The following is a 12,117-nucleotide window of genomic DNA, read 5'->3' on the forward strand; positions in this document are numbered from 1 at the left end:
TTGCTACTATTATTATTCTATAATTTTTCCTCTCAAAAATCATCTTTTCTTCATTTAAAACAACTTTTATCTGTTTCTCCTATAGTATAATAGTCTTGCCCTCTTTACATTTATATTAATACTGGCTCATTTGCTGCTGATAGTGTGATTGTGGGCCGGGGATATTTTTGAGGGTGTGTGTTTCTTGCCTGGGTTGTGTGTTTATGTTTTAACAGCATTTCCACAAAAGACCTCAAGACAAGGTGGTCAGAGTGACTCTCAATCAACTAGCCAGAGGAAAGGATCTACCAAAGAGGAACTAAAATAAAACCAGAAAGCTTAAACAAACAGCATAAAGGGCATCCCAAGAACATTGGGCTGAGGAGATCAAAGAGACTACACCACTGAATCCCCCAAGTCTCCTATAAAGAATCTCATACCATGAAGGTGGGAAATCAAGGCAGAAAAATCTAAGAGACAAAAACAAAAAAGAAGCATCCAACATAGGAAGACAAAGAAACAACCTCCCAATGAAAGGACAAGAGGAATCCCCAGAAAGAGAGATAGATGGAACAGACATAAATCAACTATCAGACATGTAATTCAAAAGAATGGTTATAAGAAAGCTCAATGAACTTGACAAACTCAAAGAAAACTACAATAAACTGCAGGGGAATTACAAAGAACTCCATGGAAACTACAAAGAACTGAAGGGAAGCTACAAGGAACTTACGAAGAACTACACCAGCATAAAAAAACGACATAGAAACTATCAATAAAAATGAGGAAAAATTAAGAATAAAATTTCTGAACTGAAGAACACAGTAGAATCAATCGAAAGCAGACAAAATGAACCAGAGAATTGGATCAGTGAGTTAGCCTACAACGTAGAAAAGAATTCCCAGAGAGTACAACAAAATGAAAAAAGAATTAAAAAGAATGAAAAGGGTTTAAGAGAACTGCTGGACAACATGAAATGAAAAAATATTCGATTCATAGGGATACAAGGAGGTGAAGAAGAGGAGCATGGGATAGAAAACCTGATTGAAAAAGTAATGACAGAAAATTTTCCTAACTTATTGAAAGAAAAAGCCATGCAAGTCCAGGAAGCACAGAGGGTCCCAATGAAGATGAATGCAAAGAGACCCACTCCAAGGCACATCATAATTAAAATGGCAACATTCAAAGACAGAGAAAATTCTAAAAGCAGCAAGAGAAAAACAGCAAATAACATACAAGGGAGCTCTGATAAGGCAATCATCTGATTTCTCAACAGATATACTACAAGCCAGAAGGGAATATCAAAAATATTTCAAATGATGAAAAACAAAGGGGGACCAAGATGGCCGTGGAGTAGGGACAGTGTTCTCAGCTCGCTCCTGTTAAAGACAGAATACAGGAACAAATGCGGAGAGGAGTGAGTGACTGAGTGAGTGTGGATATCTGATACCATGAACGGGGAGGAGATCATGGGAGCAGCGTGGAGTGGGGTGGAGGGGTTTATCACAAACTGCAAGCTGAGTCATTCCGAGACTCCGTGCGTTTGCAGTATCAAGCCGGAGAGCTCACTAGCCGGGAGTGAATTCTTGTAGGGAGTTGGGGAGAGGATTTGGCTGAAAAAGCCAGAGGAGGGAGAGAACAGTGAACAATCAGGACTGGGAGAAACTGTGTGATCTGAGTCTAGAGAGAAACATCCTCAGCTGCAACCTCCCACCGAAAGCTCGGCACTCCGGGCGAGCCCAGCACTAGCGCTAGGGCCCTACAGAACAAAGGAGCAGTTTTGGGGCAAGGAGAAGGGCAGCACAGAAAAGCTGCTGCGGAACTCCGGACCGGGGGAGAACTGCGTTCTTGAAACCAGTGTTTGCTCTTTAGTCGTGCTAGAATCCCACAGAACAAAAGGCCGGTCTGGGGCTAGGAGGGAAATAGGATGGGCAGGGTGTGTAAGTAGGGAAGAGAGCGGAGGTGGAGGTTCTGGAGGGGAGATGGTTTTAGGGCAGGGAGAAGGGGCCGCAGGGAAGGGCTGCTGTGGAGCTCCAGACCGGCAGAGAGCCCCGGGGTAGGAGAGTGCTGCGCTGACCGACCACACTAGAATCCTACAGAACAAAGGGACAGTGCTGTGACGGGAAGAAAGATAGAGTGCGCAGGCCGATAGACAGGGAAGCCAGCGGAAGCTGTAGCTCGGAATAGAGAAAGTTTTGGGGCAAGGAGAAGAGCACACGCAGGAAAGCCACCGCAAAGCTCCAGACTAGGGGAGAGGCCCTGGGCAGGAAAGGGCCACTGGGCCCAGCACTTTGACCGACTGTGCCAGAGTCCTGCAGAACAAAAGGACGATCTTGAGACAGGGAGAGAGTTAGGGTGCGCAGGCATATAGACAGGGAAGAGAGCAGAAGCTGTAGCCTGGGAATAGTGACAGCACTGGAGGCAGGGTGGGGATTGCTGGCAGGCACAGGCTGGACCAACAGAGGGAAGGAGTAGTTGGACAAGCCTGAGGAGGGCTGAGGCTGCCTCAGGAGGCGACAACTAAATGCAGCTCACAGCAGAGCGGTGATAGGCCCACGAAAAAAAGACTAGCAATCTCAGAATCAAGCAGAACCCTCCCACAGCCAGCCAACCAACCAGAAAAGATTTGAAACTCATGGAATTTTGAATAGGAGCGGACTCAGGAAGGAAGCAAGGAAAAACGAAAAAACAAACAAACCAAAAATACCCAGAGACTGTGCATAAAAGTTGAACTGAGTTAAAATCCTCATTCTTTTATCTCTCACTCTCTCGCTAACTACCCCTACCGTCAGTCCCTTGTTATTCTCTCTTTTTTTCTCCCCTCCTCTTCCCTCCCTTCTCTCCCCTTAGCATGTCTCCCCTTCATCCTATTCTCAGTTAATTTTATAATTTTAAGTTCTCTCCCTTTCTCACCCTCTCCTTTCTCTGTGTTACGCACCTTCAACTTTATTAAATTTCTTTCTTTATTTTGTCGCCCTTCAGTCTACATTCGTTTTTCTTTCATCTCTTGTCCTTATTTTCCTTCTCTCCCTATACATATTCTCTCTCTCTCTCCCTATTACACTTTATATTCTAATCTCTTAATATTCAAATTATAATTCTAATCTATCCCCCTCTCCCTTTACTCTCCCATTCTTACCAGTTCTCTTTTTCTACCCCATCCCCTCACTTCTTTCTCTAACTCTTGTATTTCTCTCCTTCATCCTATCTTTTGTCAACTCTTCAATTTCAATCCTCCCCTCCCTAATATCTCCTCTTCCTCCTGATTTCCTTCCCTCCTCTGAGCTCTTTTCCTCCCAAATCCTCTTGCTTTCCTATCTCCTATTCTTCTCTCTATATATTCACCTTTTCTCTCTACCTTGCAACTTTATATCATGTTTTAATCTCCTAATCTTTTTTATAATATATAATTTAAAAAAGAATTTTAATACAATCCCCTCTCTTCTACCTCCCCTTCTTCTTTCATTCTCTCTCCTACCCTTCTCTTCTCTACTTTCTCTCTCTCTTTCCTCTCTCCCTTCCTGTCTTGCTATTTTCTACTCTGTATTTTTATTCTTAAAAAATTGTCTCTCAATCTATTTCCTACATTCTAACCTCCCCAGCCCTCTCTTTCAATTTCTGGTTGTCTGTCTACCTGGATGTCTGTTGTGTCTACCCTAATTCCCACGCTAATCATATACTATATACCGATTATATAACCCTAATACTATACACTTCCACTTTCTCACTGCACACTGTAAGCCTTTTGAAATATACAGTGTAAGTGTTAACTGCTCTCTTACATAACCTTGATCCCAATTGCTAATATTAATACTTTATCAAATTCCAGCTCAAAAATGACCCTTCCTTCATTTAAAACAACTCCTTTCTGTTTCTCCTACGAAATAAGAGTCCCAGTATCTCCACAAGTATATTAACACGGACTCATTTGCAGCCTATAGTGGGATTGTATTTGGGGGAGACATTGGAGGGTGTGGGTTTCTTGCCTGGGTTTTATAATTATGTTTTAGCAACACCTTCACAAAAGAACTCAAGACAAGGTGGGCAGAGTGACTCTCAATCAACTAACCAGAGAAAAAGATCCACCAAAAAGTAGCTGAAATACAACCAGACAGATTAAAAAAATATCATCAAGGACAACACAGACGGAGATCCAGGAGGGCAGAGGAGTAAGTGGAAGCTACACTAACCCCCTCCCAGGACCAGCCAGTGCTGACTCAGCCCCAGTACAGCAGACAGACCATTCCCCTCCAAGTGGCATCATACAAAGGGGAAATAAAAGCCCTGCATACAGGAATTAAGTTGCCACGCCCATGGTCCTTAAGACTGATGGCCAACCACAGATTGAGTATAGTAACAACTAAAGAAGAGAGACAAAGGCAGTAGATCCCTGGAAGTCTCCAATAGGTTGCCTAGGGCCAGTCTGGTACATGACCTGATGCTACCAGAGGCAGATCCAGGAAGAACTGATCATTCTAAGAAGAACCAACAAACAAAAGGAATCACAAAAATGGGGAGAGAGAGATACAACACCCCATCAAAAGGAAAGGTAGAATCCCCAGAAAGAGTGCTAAATAGAGGGGAGCAAAATATCAGATACGGAATTTAAAACATGGATTATGGAGAAGCTAAATGAGATCAGCGGAAACTACAAAGAACTCCAGAAAAACTACAGTGAATTCCAGAAGAACTATAAGGAACTTACTGAGAATTATACAAGCATCAAAAAGGACATGGAAGCTATCAATAAGAGCCAGGAGGAAATGAAGAATACGATCTCAGAATTGAAGAACACAGTAGAAGGAATTAAAAGCAGGCTAGGGAAGCAGAAGATCGGATCAGCGAGCTGGAGGACAACGTACACAAAAACTCCCAGACAATGCAACAAAATGAAAAAAGACTGAACAAGACTGAAAATGTTCTAAGACAGTTGCAGGACAACATGAAACATAACAATATCCGTATCATTGGAATTCCAGAAGGAGAAGAAGAAGAGCAAGGGATAGAAAACCTCTTTGAAAAACTAATGACAGAAAACTTCCCTCACATGAGGAGAGAAAGAGTCACGCAAATCCAGGAGGCACAGAGGGTCCCAATGAAGATGAACGCCAACAGGCCCACCTCAAGACACATCATAATTAAAATGGCAACATTCAAAGACAAAGAGAGAATCCTAAAAGCAGAAAGAGAGAAACAACTAATAACATACAAGGAAGCTCCAATAAGGCTATCCTCAGATTTCTCAGCAGAAACACTACAAGCAAGAAGGGAATGGCAAAAGATATTTCAAGCAATGAAAAACAAAGGCCTACAACCAAGAATACTTTACCCAGCAAGGCTCTCATTCAAAATGGAAGGCGAAATAAACAGTTTCTCAGACAAAGGAAGACTAAAAGAATACATCTCCACCAAACCAGCAATGCAAGAGATGCTAAAGGGTCTGCTCTAAGAAGATAAAGAAACAGAGAGAGACATAGAAGAACACGAGTACAAAGGGGAAAAATGACAATGAATAAGTACTTATCAGTAATAACCTTAAACGTAAATGGATTAAATGCTCCAATTAAAAGACATAGGATAGCTGAATGGATTAGAAAGAATGACCCACATATATGCTGTCTACAAGAGACACACCTTAGAACAAAAGATCTACAAAGACTGAAAGTAAAGGGATAGAAAAAAGTATTTCAAGCAAATGGACATGAAAAAAAAAGCCGGGGTAGCAATACTTATATCAGACAAAACAGATTTCACAGCAAAGTCCATAAAAAGAGAAAAAGAAGGGTATTTCATAATACTTAAGGGAAAAATCCATCAAGAAGATATAACCCTTATAAATATATATGCACCCAACTTAGGAGCACCCAAATATATAAGGAAAATTTTGAAAGACTCCAAGAAAGATATAGACAGCAACACACTCATCGTAGGGGACTTTAACACCCCATTGTTAACAATGGACAGATCTTCAAAGCAAAGAAACACCAAAGATATTGAGGCACTGAACAACACTTTAGATCAAATGGACTTAGTCGATATATATAGAAGTTTTCACCCCAAAGAAGCAAAACATACATATTTCTCAAGGGCACATGGAACATTTTCAAAGATAGACCACATGGTAGGACACAAAACAAGCCTCAATAAATTCCAGAAAATTGAAATTATATCAAGCATCTTCTCAGATCACAATGGCTTAAAATTGGAAATCAACCTCAAGGAAAAAACTCAAAAACATTCCAACTCATGGAGAATGAATAACATGCTATTAAATAATGAATGGGTTAACAATGACATCAAGGAAGAAATCAAAAAGTTCCTGGAAACCAATGATAATGAACACACAACAACCCAAAACCTATGGGATACAGCGAAAGCAGTCTTAAGAGGAAAGTTCATAGCAATACAGGCCTACCTGAAAAAGCTAGAAGAATCTCTAATAAAAAACTTAACCCTACAGCTACAAGAACTAGAGGAAGAACAACAACTAAAATCCAGATCAAGTAGAAGGAAGGAAATCATCAAGATCAGAGCAGAATTAAATGACATAGAGTCTAAAGTAACAATTCAAAAGATCAACAAAAGTAGGAGCTAGTTCTTTGAAAAGATAAACAAAATTGACAAGCCTTTAGCCAGGCTCATCAAGAAAAAAAGAGAGAGGACCCAAATAAATAAAATCAGAAACGAAAGAGGAGAAATCACAACTGATACAACAGAAATACAAAGAATTATAAGAAATAATTATGAACAACTGTATGGCAAGAAATTTGACAACCTAGAGGAAATGGACAGATTCCTGGAAAACTATAGTCTTCCCAAACTGAATCAAGAAGAAGCAGAAAGTCTGAATAGACCAATAACAGCTAGTGAAATTGAAGCAGTAATCAAAAAACTCCCAGCACACAAAAGCCCTGGACCGGATGGCTTCACAAGTGAATTCTACAAAACATTTAGGAAAGAACTAACTCCTATCCTTCTCAGACTATTCCAAAAGATACAAGAAGAGGGAAGACTCCCAAACTCGTTCTATGAAGCCAGTATAACCCTAATTTCAAAACCAGGTAAAGACACAACAAAGAAAGAAAACTACAGACCAATATCGCTGATGAACATAGATGCTAAAATCCTCAACAAAATATTGGCAAACCGGATCCAGCAACACATTAGAAAGATCATACACCACGATCAAGTAGAATTCATCCCAGGGATGCAAGGATGGTTTAATATTCACAAATCAATAAACGTGATACACCACATAAACAAAATGAAAGACAAAAACCACATGATCATATCAATAAATGCGGAAAAAGCATTTGATAAAGTACAACACCCATTTATGATAAAAACTCTCAGAAAAATGGGAATAGAGGAAGCATACCTCAACATAATAAAGGCCATATATGAGAAACCTGAAGCCAACATCATACTCAATGGGCAAACACTGAGACCATTCCCCCTGAGATCAGGAACAAGACAAGGATGTCCGCTCTCTCCACTCCTATTCGACATAGACTTGGAAGTTCTAGCCACAGCAATCAGACAAGAAAGAGAAATAAAAGGCATCCAAATTGGAAAAGTGGAAGTAAAACTGTCATTATTTGCAGATGATATGATAGTGTATATAGAAAATCCTTTAGACCCCACAAAAAAACTACTCAACCTAATAAGTGAATTCGGCAAAATAGCAGGATACAAAGTCAACATTAAGAAATCGAAGGCATTTTTATACACCAACAATAAAAACTCAGAGATAGAAACTGAAAGAAAAATCCCATTTACCATAGCAACAAGAAACATAAAATACCTAGGAATAAAGTTAACAAAAGAGGTAAAAGACCTGTACACAGAAAACTACATAACACTGAAGAAATAAATTAAGGAAGATACAAATAAATGGAAGCATATACCATGCTCGTGGATGGGAAGAAACAACATCATTAAAATGTCCATACTACCCAAAGCAATTTATAGGTTCAATGCAATCCCTATTAAAATACCAGCAACATATTTCACAGACCTAGAACAAATACTTCAAAAATTTATATGGAACCAAAAAAGAGCCCGAATAGCCACAGCAATTTTGAGGAAGAACACAGTAGGAGGAATCACAATACCTGATATCAAACTATACTACAAAGCCACGGTAATCAAAACAGTCTGGTACTGGCATAAAAACAGACATATAGATCAATGGAACAGAATAGAGAGCCCAGAAATAAACCCAGGTTCATATGGTCAACTAATATTTGACAAAGGGGGAAAGAACATCAAATGGAGTGAAAAGAGCCTCTTCAACAAATGGTGTTGGGAGAACTGGACAGGGACATGCAAAAAAAATGAAACTAGACCACCAGCTCACACCATACACCAGAATAAACTCAAAATTGGTCAAAGACTTAAATGTAAGCCGTGATACCATAAAAGTCCTAGAGGAAAAAATAGGCAGGAAATTTCAGATATCCCACGTAGCAACATTTTCACTGATATCTCTCCTAAGGCAAGGGAAATAAAGGAAAGAATAAACAAATGGGACTACATCAAACTAAAAAGTTTCTGCTCAGTTAAAGAAAACATCAGCTAGATGCAAAGGAAACCAACCATATAGGAAAATATATTCGCCAATGACATCTCAGACAAGGGATTGATCTCCAAAATATATAAAGAACTCATACGACTCAACACCAAGAAGACAGACAACCCAATTAAATAATGGGCAAAGGAACTGAACAAACACTTCTCCAAAGAAGACATACAGAGGACCCATAGACATATGAAAGTATGCTCAACATCACTAGCCATCAGAGAGATGCAAATAAAAACCACAATGAGATACCACCTCACACCAGTCAGAATGGCCATCATCAACAAATCAACAAACAACTTGTGCTGGAGAGGATGCGGAGAAACGGGAACCCTGCTGCATTGCTGGTGGGAATGCAGACTGGTGCAGCCACTGTGGAAAACAGCTTGGAATTTCCTAAAAAAACTAAAAATGGAACTGCCTTTTGAACCAGCAATTCCATTGCTAGGATTATATCCAAAAAATCCCGAAACACCAACTCAAAAGAACCTATGCACTCCAATGTCCATAGCAGCACTATTTACAATAGCCAAGTGCTGGAAACAACCTAAATGCCCATCTGTAGATGAGTGGATCAAAAAACTGTGGTACATTTACGCAATGGAATTCTATGTAGCAGAAAGAAAGAAGAAACTTCTACCTTTTGCAACAACATGGATGGAACTAGAGAAAATTATGCTTAGTGAAATAAGCCAGTCAACAAAAGAAAAATACCGTATGCTGTCACCTATTACAGGAAACTAATGAACAACACAAACAAATGAGCAAAATTGAACCAGAGCTATGTAAACAAGAAGTAGACTAACAGTAACAAGGGGGGAGCGGGGGAGGAAAAGAAGGGTGTAAGGGGAAGGGTCAAGTAAAAAAAAAAAGAAAAAAATATATATGAATGACCCACAGACAGGGGCAACTGAGTGGAGACTAAATGTGGGGGAAGGGAGGGACAGGGTGCAGGGAAGAAAGAGGGCTAAATAAGTCAGACAACTGTAATGGAAAAACAAACAAAAAAATTTTTTTAGTGGGGGAAAAATGAAAATATGAAAAATGGAAATGCCAGTTCAGTGAATATTAGGACAAAGGTTTTCCTTCACGTTTTATATTTTTCTCTCTATTTGATCCCTCCAGAGTTTGGCATTCTAAACAAGTAAGTAATGACATAGGTTTCTTTGCATAGAATTAATAAGACCAGTTGTCAATAGAGGTTCCATTTTTTTTTTTTTTGACGAAGTCTTTGACTGGAATGTCAAGCCTAAAGGAAACATACTTGGGCTCAGATTGTTACCACAAAGCCCTGAGGAACTGGGAATGACTTTCAAAGGTAATAAAAGCCCGTGAGATAAAAGGCCTGGTACCATGGTTGGTTGTGCGGTCCACAGCAATCTTTCCAGGGAAGGAACGAAGGTTGTTTTCCTGAAAGATGGCTAGAAGGGACCTTAAGGTGCAATGAAAAACCAGAAAGACTTGGAAAAAACAAGTGTGTACAGGCAAGGATGAATGCCAGATATGTGGCTCAGCTTCTGTGCCCTGAAGAACAGACTGAGGGTCACCCCAAATATTCCTTGGGTAAGTTCCAGCAGAGCAGAACCAAAGATCATAAGTGATCATTTGCTGCTCTTGTTATGTTTATGCAAACGAACAGGATAAATTAAAAATGGACTTAATGTAGTCCCTTTAAAGACAAGGAGGGTAACCTTAGGGAGAAAAATTATTATTCAAGGAAAATCACAATGATCAGTAGTCGACTATAAAATAGGGCAACTAACCGTCTTAAAAGTTTCTTCTCATTTAAAATATGGTTTCACTTGAAAATTAAACCATGTCTGTGATATCATCAAAGATATTCAAGTTGCAGGCAAATAGAATTTCAAGTGCCTTGCAACTGGATGTCTTCCCAATAAGACAGTCTTACAGATTTAGAGACTTGTTTGTGGGTTATGTTACATAAATTAACACGTGTTTTCTGTTTTCAAAGGACATAAGCCTATGATCGAATTACCTGAGTGATTGTCTGTACGCATAAGCCTCACTTAATCCTCTCTGCAGCGCTGCCTCCTGAGACTCAACGGTTTGACTGAACTAAATGGCTGGGTTGGTGAAGAATGGGGTGGTCTGTGGGCTTCACTTTAAAACGGGTTTCTCTTTTCTATCCTAATGACTTGGACAGAAAAGGCCCAGAGGTCTGAGAGGGGGAAAACCTAAACTATTTACCTCAGCCCAAACTAAGTATAATGGGCAAAAGGGTTTTGGACAGGTGAGATGTGCCTAACACACCTTCTTACAAAGAAGCGCCCCCTTTTTTTTTTCTTCTTAATATGGAATATTGAAAAATTAATCCCTGCCTTTTTTCATCTAGTAGTTATGGATTGAATTATGTTTTTTAACCCTTTTCTCCAAATCTGTTGCCCCCAGAACACAACAAGGATACCAGCCTGTTAAACCAAGCACGCCATTGACCGGAGACAGCCAACTGACCTGGAGTCTGCACGATCCTTCCCCATGTGGGAAGGCCACCCTCCCCTCCACACCCCCACTCTTATTAGGGTTTTCTGGACCCAAGGGTAAGTAGGACGACGACCATGTCCAGCTTGAAGCAGCTAGAGGAGCTTGAGACCTTTGCCCATTGTCCTTTACAAGATTACAAAGGGTCCTAATATTTGAGAGGGGGGGGATAGTTAATTTTTACGAACCAGGGGTATGGACTTGGGGGGGATTGCTGGGGGAGAGGGGTGCTGGGTGGAGGGGAGCAAGGGGGAGAAAATTGGAACTGTTGTAACAATATAATCAATAAAACACCTGAAAAAATAATAATAATAAAAAAAGAAAAACAAAGCCCTACAAATAAGACTACTCTACCAGCAAGTCTCTCTTTCAAAATGGAAGGTGAAATAAGGAGTTTCCCAGACAAAGGAAGACTAAAAGAATACATCAGCACCAAACCAGCATTGCCACATGCTAAAGGGAATGCTTTAAAAAAAAAGAAGAAAAAAGTGAGGGACAGGAACACAGGTACAGAGGGAAATGAATAAATACCTGTCAATAATAACCTTAAATATAAATGGATTAAATGCTCCACTTAAAAGACATAGGGTAAGGGGGGAGAAGATGGCAGAGGAGTGAGGGGAGGCTGCGCTTTCTGGCTCCTGAGACCTGCCTATAGTTTGGACTAATTGGAGACAGAACATCTCAGTGAGCAGCTGAACACTGGCAGGAGTCGAGCCTTGGCACTGCTGGATTAGAGAAAACCATCTAAGAACAACCTGTTTGGTGAGGATAGCGGAGGGAAAAGGGACAAGAAGGGATTTCTCACTGGGTAGGTTCCCTAAGCTGTGGCTAGAAGTACACAAAGTCTTTTTGGCAACCACAGGTTTCCCCAGAGAGGAATCAGGAGGAAAGTGGATCTCTGCCCGCTGGTAGAGCCAGGAGTGGGCCAAGGTGGCATCTGGCACTGAGAGACAAGAAACAGTGTACTGCCGTGTATGTGAGAATGTGATTTCCCTTTATATTTTTCTCTTGTGTACTGCGTAGAGGGAAGGAAAGGTTGGGAGTGACAGGACATT

The sequence above is a fragment of the Furipterus horrens genome, unplaced genomic scaffold, assembly GCF_987537825.1.
Source record: "Furipterus horrens unplaced genomic scaffold, mFurHor1.1.pri manual_scaffold_8, whole genome shotgun sequence".
In the NCBI taxonomy this organism is placed as follows: domain Eukaryota; kingdom Metazoa; phylum Chordata; class Mammalia; order Chiroptera; family Furipteridae; genus Furipterus; species Furipterus horrens.